The sequence below is a fragment of the Otolemur garnettii genome, unplaced genomic scaffold, assembly GCF_000181295.1.
Source record: "Otolemur garnettii isolate 467f Iridium unplaced genomic scaffold, OtoGar3 scaffold00013, whole genome shotgun sequence".
Taxonomy (NCBI): Eukaryota; Metazoa; Chordata; class Mammalia; order Primates; family Galagidae; genus Otolemur; species Otolemur garnettii.
Genome location: NW_003852408.1, coordinates 12,945,905 through 12,953,037, shown reverse-complemented (window position 1 = coordinate 12,953,037; position 7,133 = coordinate 12,945,905). Strand labels below are relative to the sequence as shown.

The following is a 7,133-nucleotide window of genomic DNA, read 5'->3' as shown; positions in this document are numbered from 1 at the left end:
TTTTTTTTTTTGTAGTTGTCCTTGTTGTTTGGCAGGCCTGGGTTGGGTTTGAACCTGCCAACCTCAGTGTATGTGGCCAGCGCCCTAGCAGCTGTGCTCCAGGCCCTGATCTGAATGAGAGTGTTCTTGATGGTGTCCAGTCTCAGTCTCACGTCTCATGCTATCTTAGAGCCTTTGGTTCCACCATCTGGCTTGTGGAACAGCAGGTCTCCATCTTCTTTAGCTTGCATAGCCCTCCAAGGAGCCCATATTTTAGGCTTTTTCCTTCTCACCCCTCCCACTGTGCTGAATCATACCCACCCCTCCACTGTGTGAGTCTGTCCTTCCTTCACCTCTGGGACCTGGCCTCTGACTCAGCTCCCAGCTCCCCTTAGCGAGCTCAGGCCCAGCTCCAGGACTCTGATCAATGCATGGCTTGGGCTGAGATTTGGCGAGGGGTGTGTAGGGGGTGCCCTGATACTGGCTCAACTGGCTCAAGGCCATTTGGGAGCCTTTTAAGGTTGGAAAAGCAGCTTGGGGCAAGGCGGCTGTCAGCCCTTGATAGGGAGTTCTATTTGCCAGTTGAACTTCCCTGAGCTTCGGGTTTCCTCATTGTAAACCAGAGATAATTATGCCATCCTTACAGATGAAAGTGAATGTGTGAACGAGCTTTATGAACTGTAAAACTGTAGACAAATGTTGGTTGTTAGTGTTATTAAGGGGTGATGTGCTCAGGCTTTCATGAGGAATCTGGGAAGTGCCTTATCCTTCTCTGCCCTTTTCTTCACACTCTCTGTGCCTTGGGGACTCTGGCCCCACCCCCCCACCCCTGCAAAGCTCACAGCCCCCAGGCTCTCCGTATTTCCCAGCCTCTCATCCTCAGCCTGTCATGGTATCTCTGGGGAGTTAGAAAGCCTTCATCACATTGGTCTGATGCACCAGGCATTGCAGCAAGAGAACAGCCCCCATAAGTCAGGCTGGCTTGAGGGCCCCAGGGCCTGAGAAACAGGCATGTGGGTCTAGACTCAGCTCTGGCTACTGTGGAGCAAGCTGACTTTCTTACCCTACAAGGCACTGTTTGGTCCAGAGTGGCTGGACAGGGGCCAGTGGACCTGGAGAGAAGCAGGAGTAGGCGGAACCAGGGGTGGCACAGACATTTGGCAAGGACAGGGCACTGGGGGGTCCCAGGCCTGCACTCTGCAGGGAGTGAGGGGTGTGGCTATGGGAAGATGTCCAGCAGTGTGGTTGTGGGTGTGGTGGGGAGCAGGTGGAGGGAGGCAGTGAGCAGTGTCTCATGGGAAGAGTCCTGGATGCAGCCACCTCCCTTTCTTGCTCCTCACCCACCCCCTGCCCATGCCATGGTAACCAGGGCTAGTTGCCCAGCACCCTCTTGAGGTGCCCACCCAACAGCGCCTGATTTTGAGAGCCCACAGATCTCAATTCCTGGTTGCTAACCGTGGTAACCAGAGAATGGTTAACTAGAGAATGCAGCCTCAGGTGGTGTGGTTTAGGGGTGGGGTCTGTGCAAGTGGGGCCTGGTCCTCACCAGCTCCTTAGGCCCCTCCCACTCCACTGAATAACTCTACGAAGACCACAGCCCTTCTCCCAAAGGAGATGTGAGGATCAGGGTGGGTGACTGTGGAGTATGAGAAATGTGCTTAACCAAAGCAAAGCATTCTCAGCTGCTGCCTGCATCCATCACACGAGCATTTATTGAGTGCCGACCTGGTGCCAAGTGCTACATCTCTCTAAACAGTTTCTTCTGTTTGGAGAGTGCCTTATACTTTTTCCAATCCTATTCACATCTCTTCCCTTGAGCTACATTGTGCTATGTATACCCCTTGAAGAGACATATGACAGGTGGCAGTATTCCCATTTTACAGATGGGAAGACAGAAATGTGGAAAGTAAAGTGATGTAGAGCTGGCACCAGGCCAGCAGCCTTTTTGCAGACCTTTTTGCAGTCTGCCTAGGATGTCATAAGCAACAGATGATTTAGTGTGATAGAAACAAGTCCCCCATGAAGCAAATAAACTTAGTGTGAGTGACAGATAAAAAAATCACGTGATTAGTTACTGCCTACTGAGTGCTTCATAGATATCAGGCCAGTGATGATTGAGTTGTCACATTTAATCCAGCCCTGTGAGGTAGGTTCTATTATTATGCCCATGTTACAGAGGAGGAAATTGAGGCTTGGAAAGCTTTAGCAAATTGCTCTAAAGCAGCACTGATCAATAGAACTTTCTGTGATGATGGAAATTTTCTATATGTACACTGTCCAATATGGTAGTTACTAGCCACCTGTGGTCACTGAGCACTTGAAATGTGGCTTCAGTGAGTAACTGTGCATTTAAATGGTCTCAGGTGGCTGGGGACTACCTCATTGGGATACTCAGCTGTAAGAGCCTAGGGCCAGTTGGAGGCAGGAGTCAGGCTATGAAGCCCTGTCTCTGAGTCACCCAAGCTTACAGGCCTACCCACTACCCTACCCAACCTTTTTCCTGCCACTCTAAAAGAGTTCAAGGTTGATGTAGAATTTTGCTCGAGCTAACTAGGGGGGGACTCCTGGTTCCCTTTGTGGTTGGGTCATTCTGAGGGTTTTTCTCTCCTGCTTGTGTTGACTCCTCACCTTCACAGTGGCTGTGGTCCCATTCATTTCCTTTACATGCCTAGTTTGAGCTCATGTGACTCACACACACTGTGAGCTCTGACAGGAGGTCCTCAGGTGCTGGTCAGGGGGAAAGGGGATATGGGAGGCTCCAGGGGCCCACCTCAGTCATCCCCTTAAGCACAGGTTCTTAGTTGAGCCCAGGATTCTAGCATTTTCCAGCAGAGACCTTGGCCTCTTCACTTATCTTAGCTGGCACAGTTTATCTGTAGAGTGAGTATCATCATAACTCCTGGGCTGCTTACTCAGTAAGATTGCCAGGTCTGGGGAGGGCGAATTGGCGGAGGACATTTGGGCCAGAGAATGTAATAGCTCATCAAGGCTCACTCTGGTCCCACTATATGGTCAACACCATCACAACAGAAAAGAACGTGCTTACTGGGGTCATGAATCCAGAAGGAACAGAGGAAAACCATGGGACCAATGTCTGCACCCTCTTCTCTTGCCTCTGGTCCCCAGACACTTGCTGCACAGTTGCAGATTGTCCCTTGTGATAGCAATGGCTGCCAGTGGAGGGCAATGCCCTGTGGCCCCTGTTGTCATCCCTTAGTGGAGTTTAGACAAAATCTGGAAAAGCAGCAGAGTGTAGTCTCCTTGTTCAAACTCAGCCCTCCCTCCCAACTCCTGTCTGCCTGACAGGTTGACTCCCTAGGGTTGTTAACTAGAGTGGGACATTTGTGGCCTGTCAGAAGAATGGAGAGCTAATTTACTATTGATGCTAAGACTTTGTTTAACCTAGAACAATCTAACATAATCATATGAAAGCAATTAGACACTTCTAGGGCTAGGTCAGGGTGACCCTCATGAAATTCACTCTGGTGCCTTGTACCTTTCCAAGAAAACCTGAAACTTTAGCACAACTCTTCTCATTGTTCAAGGGAAGACATTCATGTCAGCCCCCCTGGGAAGGGTCTACCTCCTGGCTGCCTCATGCCCCCTTTTCTCCCTCTTTCATATAGTGGCATCACCACAACCTGCTGGGATAGGACATTTGGAGGGCAGTTTCAGAGGGGCCAAACCACAGAGAACACAAAGAAGTGGGTTAACTATAGTGTGTCACTGCCTTCCTCAAAAATCCAGAGTCCCCTTTGCTTCTAGAGTAAAGCCATACGCCTTCAGCTGGCCTCTACCATCTGGACTCTGAGGCTGACCTTTGGTGGCAGTGGGGGACACCTGTTCTAATGCTGGGATGCTCAGTCCTGATTTCTTTACCCACTTCTGTAGCCAGGCACTGGTGCCTCAGCCCTCTGTGCACATGCTTTTTGGCTCAAACATTTGCTTGAACATACAGTTTCCTCTCCCTAGAATGCTTTTCCATTTGCTTAAACCAAAGTCTAATTCTAGTACTGCCTCCTCCTTCTGTTCCCTCTTTCTCCATGAGCCAAAAGTCATCTCCCGCTCTCCGTACCCCCAGGCCTTATCTGCTCCCATCTTGTTACCTTCTCATTTGGACTTGCTCTTTATAGTCATTTGCATATGAGGCTTGTCTTTCCCATCAGCCAGAGGTTCCTGAAGCCACTATCACATCTTTCCCACTTGTTAGTCCTCCTAAACAGTCAGGGGCTATGGGTGAGGTGGCAGGAGGTGGGCAGACTCCCCATGGCTTTCTAAGCCCTTTGGAATAACCTGGGCAGCACGCAGAGGCTCAGCAGATCATACAGTGACAAAGGTCATGAGGCTCTGCCTGAAAGTGTGGATGGGATGGGAGAGAAGACCCTAGGTAGAGGTCCTTGGAATGTCATTCCCAGACCAGCACCATATGCATCACCTGGAGAATGTGTCAGGAATGAAATTATTGGGCTGGGTGCAATAGCTCACACCTGTAATCCTAGCATTCTGGGAGGCTAAGGCAGGTGGATTGCTTGAACTCAGGAGTTCTAGACCAGCCTGAGTGGCCTATTTTTTTCTAAAAAAAAAAATAAAGAAAAATTAGCCAGCTTGGTAGTACATGCCTGTAGTCTCAGCAACTCAGAAGGCTGAGACAAAAGGATCATTTCAGTCCAGGAGTTTGAAGTTGTGTGGGGTATAGCAGAGTGAGACTCTGTCTCAAAAAAAAAAAAAAAAAAATGCAATTATTGGTCCCAGCCCAGTCCCACCAAATCAGAAACTCTGGGGGTAAGGCCCAGCAATCTGTGTTCTAAGGAGCCATCTGGGTAATTTGATGCACAAGAGAACAACTGCTACAGACTTCGAGCCCTTGCCTAAGATGGGAAGCCAGTGAGTGCTGTGGAAACCACACAGGCTATGGAGTCAGATCTCCTAGGTTCAAAGCCCTGCTCTGAAGTTTAATGGCCCAGGGAGGTGAGACTCGGTGATACCACCTCTTTGGGCTGTTCTTCTTCCATGAGGATCAGTAATGGTGCCTAAACTTTGATGTACATAAGAGTCACCTGGGGTGCTTTTTAAAAATACAGTTTCTTGGCTCTGTGCCTGTAGCTCAGTAGTTAGGACATTGTGGAGAGCACCTGTAGTCCCAGCTACCTGGGAGGCTGAGTATTTTCATTAAGTGAGTTTGACCTGGGAGCAGTGTTGAAAGGACAGACGTGCATAGGTCAGGTCAGCATGGGGGTGTGTGTGTGAATGGAGCATTGCTTCCTGGGCACTTGTTTAGGGCCAGTGAGTGTATGTGCCTGTTAAGTTCAGGGGTCATCTCCTCCTGGCTTCCTGGCTGATGTAACCAGGTTGTCCACAGTAAGAGCTGGGCTTGTGGATGGAGCAGGGGCTGGGATATCAGGGACTGACTGTAAAGGTGGCTTTGGATATGGGGCCAGGGAAACCCAGATGGCACCAGACCCTGGCATGGAGCCCCTGGGAACCTTGATCGGCCTCCTTAACTATGCAGTTTTGGGGGTATGGAGAGGTAGGGACCACCAACTTGTCTCAAAGAGACCTGATTCTGCCCTTTCTGGAGGCTGAGACTTCTGCCTGGGCTGATTTGGCTGTTTGTCTCTCCTGGAGGGGCTTGAGGACCAGCGTGCTTGATGGCTAGATGCCCCTAGGGTGCTGTTCCCCCAGCCACCACCAGGAGTCTCTAAGGTTCCCACAGACCCTGCCCATCCAGCGCTGACTCTGTCTCCCTCCCTGGGCCTGGGACGCCTCAGCACCCCACAGTCTGGAGGTGAGCCTGAAGCTCCAGGATCATGGAGGGGAGGGGGTGCCTATCTCCAGGGGCCATGCCTGTGATCTCAGCATCAGCTGAGGGCAACCCCTTGAGCACCAAGTGCCTTTCTGACTGCCTTCCCCACCCCCACCTCAAAACAGTCAGCCTTAATGGTGGGCCCCTCCTTCATCTGGCCCTCACCCCTGCTTCCTCACTGGTGTGCTGGGAAACATAGGTCATTGCCTGGGAATGTGGCCTTGCTGAGATGACAGGAGGAGGAAGAACACATGACCCCTGTTCAATACTTAATTCTCTCTGGTTCTGTTTCCAAGCCCCTTCCTCAGCCTATAAACAAGCAGGTGCTAGTTATGAGGGGTCATTTAGGGGAAACAGTCCCCATTCTTCTCACCATTGGCCCTGTGGGGCCAGCGGGTAAAGGCAAGTTGCCAGCAGGTGCCCTAGCAGAGCCAGCAGGAAGTTTGGGTACAGGGCTAGTGTCCTGAGGTGGCTGCTGGCTCAAGCCTACCATGGCAGGAACAAGGAGGTAGAGGTGGGATCTGGGCCCCCTCAGATTGAGGAGGGCACCTCTGGGAAGGAGGTGAAAGTCCTGACAGTTCTCTGATTCTCAATTCAGGGGAAACCATGTGGCCCGTCTTTGTAGTATTTGGGTCTCATTAGCGCATTCCCAGGTTGGTGAGCTTAATGGTTTGGTTAGGATGAGGGATAACTGGGGGCCATTTCTCATGGGAGCCGCCCTTGGTGGATGTGTCCAAGCAGATCAGGGTGAACCACCGCGCTCTCTCCTGTCTTGCTTTGGGGACTGGGGCACCCACACCTTGAGTCAAGGCACCACCCAGAGGGCTTTGCTCTTGTCAGGGCCTAGAAGCTGTAAGAAGAGAAAAGACAGATCCCACTGCGCTGCTGAGCAGTGAGCAGGGTGGCTAAATTCAGCCTTGCTGCACTTTGCCCCTCCCTGCTCCTCCCCTCGGGGCCCAGGCTGCCTGTGGTCTCAGCAGGCACCACCTTCCCGGGCAGCTGCCGGACTGCCTGCCACCCAGCTTCTCCCCTGCCCAGCCCCCACCTCCTCCATCCCCCTCCCGCAGGGCCTTCTCAGTGCGGCCCTCAGCTGGGTCAGCGAGGCTGGGCTCCTGGACTCCTACTCCCTTGAGAGCCCTGTGGGGTGGGCAGAGGGCAGGCAGCAGGAGGGCCAGGTGCCAGGGCAAAGCTTCAAGACAGGCGCAGCCTGGGGTCTGTGTGCAGAGTTTTGGGTGAGTTGGGGTGCAGCCCTGACGGGGGCTTAGGGTGGGGAGACAGAAGGAGGGGCCAGGGGCTGTGGCAGATTCATGTCTGTATTTGGCAGTCGGATAGGAGCCAGCTCAGTGAGGCT

The 7,133-nt window shown here is 52.0% G+C and overlaps 1 protein-coding gene across 1 annotated transcript in view; it reads left to right on the top strand.

Annotated features, from left to right (window-relative positions):
• Window positions 1–7,133, top strand: part of SPEG (SPEG complex locus) — a 59,622-nt gene that overhangs the window by 19,545 nt on the left and 32,944 nt on the right. The gene's annotated exons all lie outside the window — the stretch shown is intronic.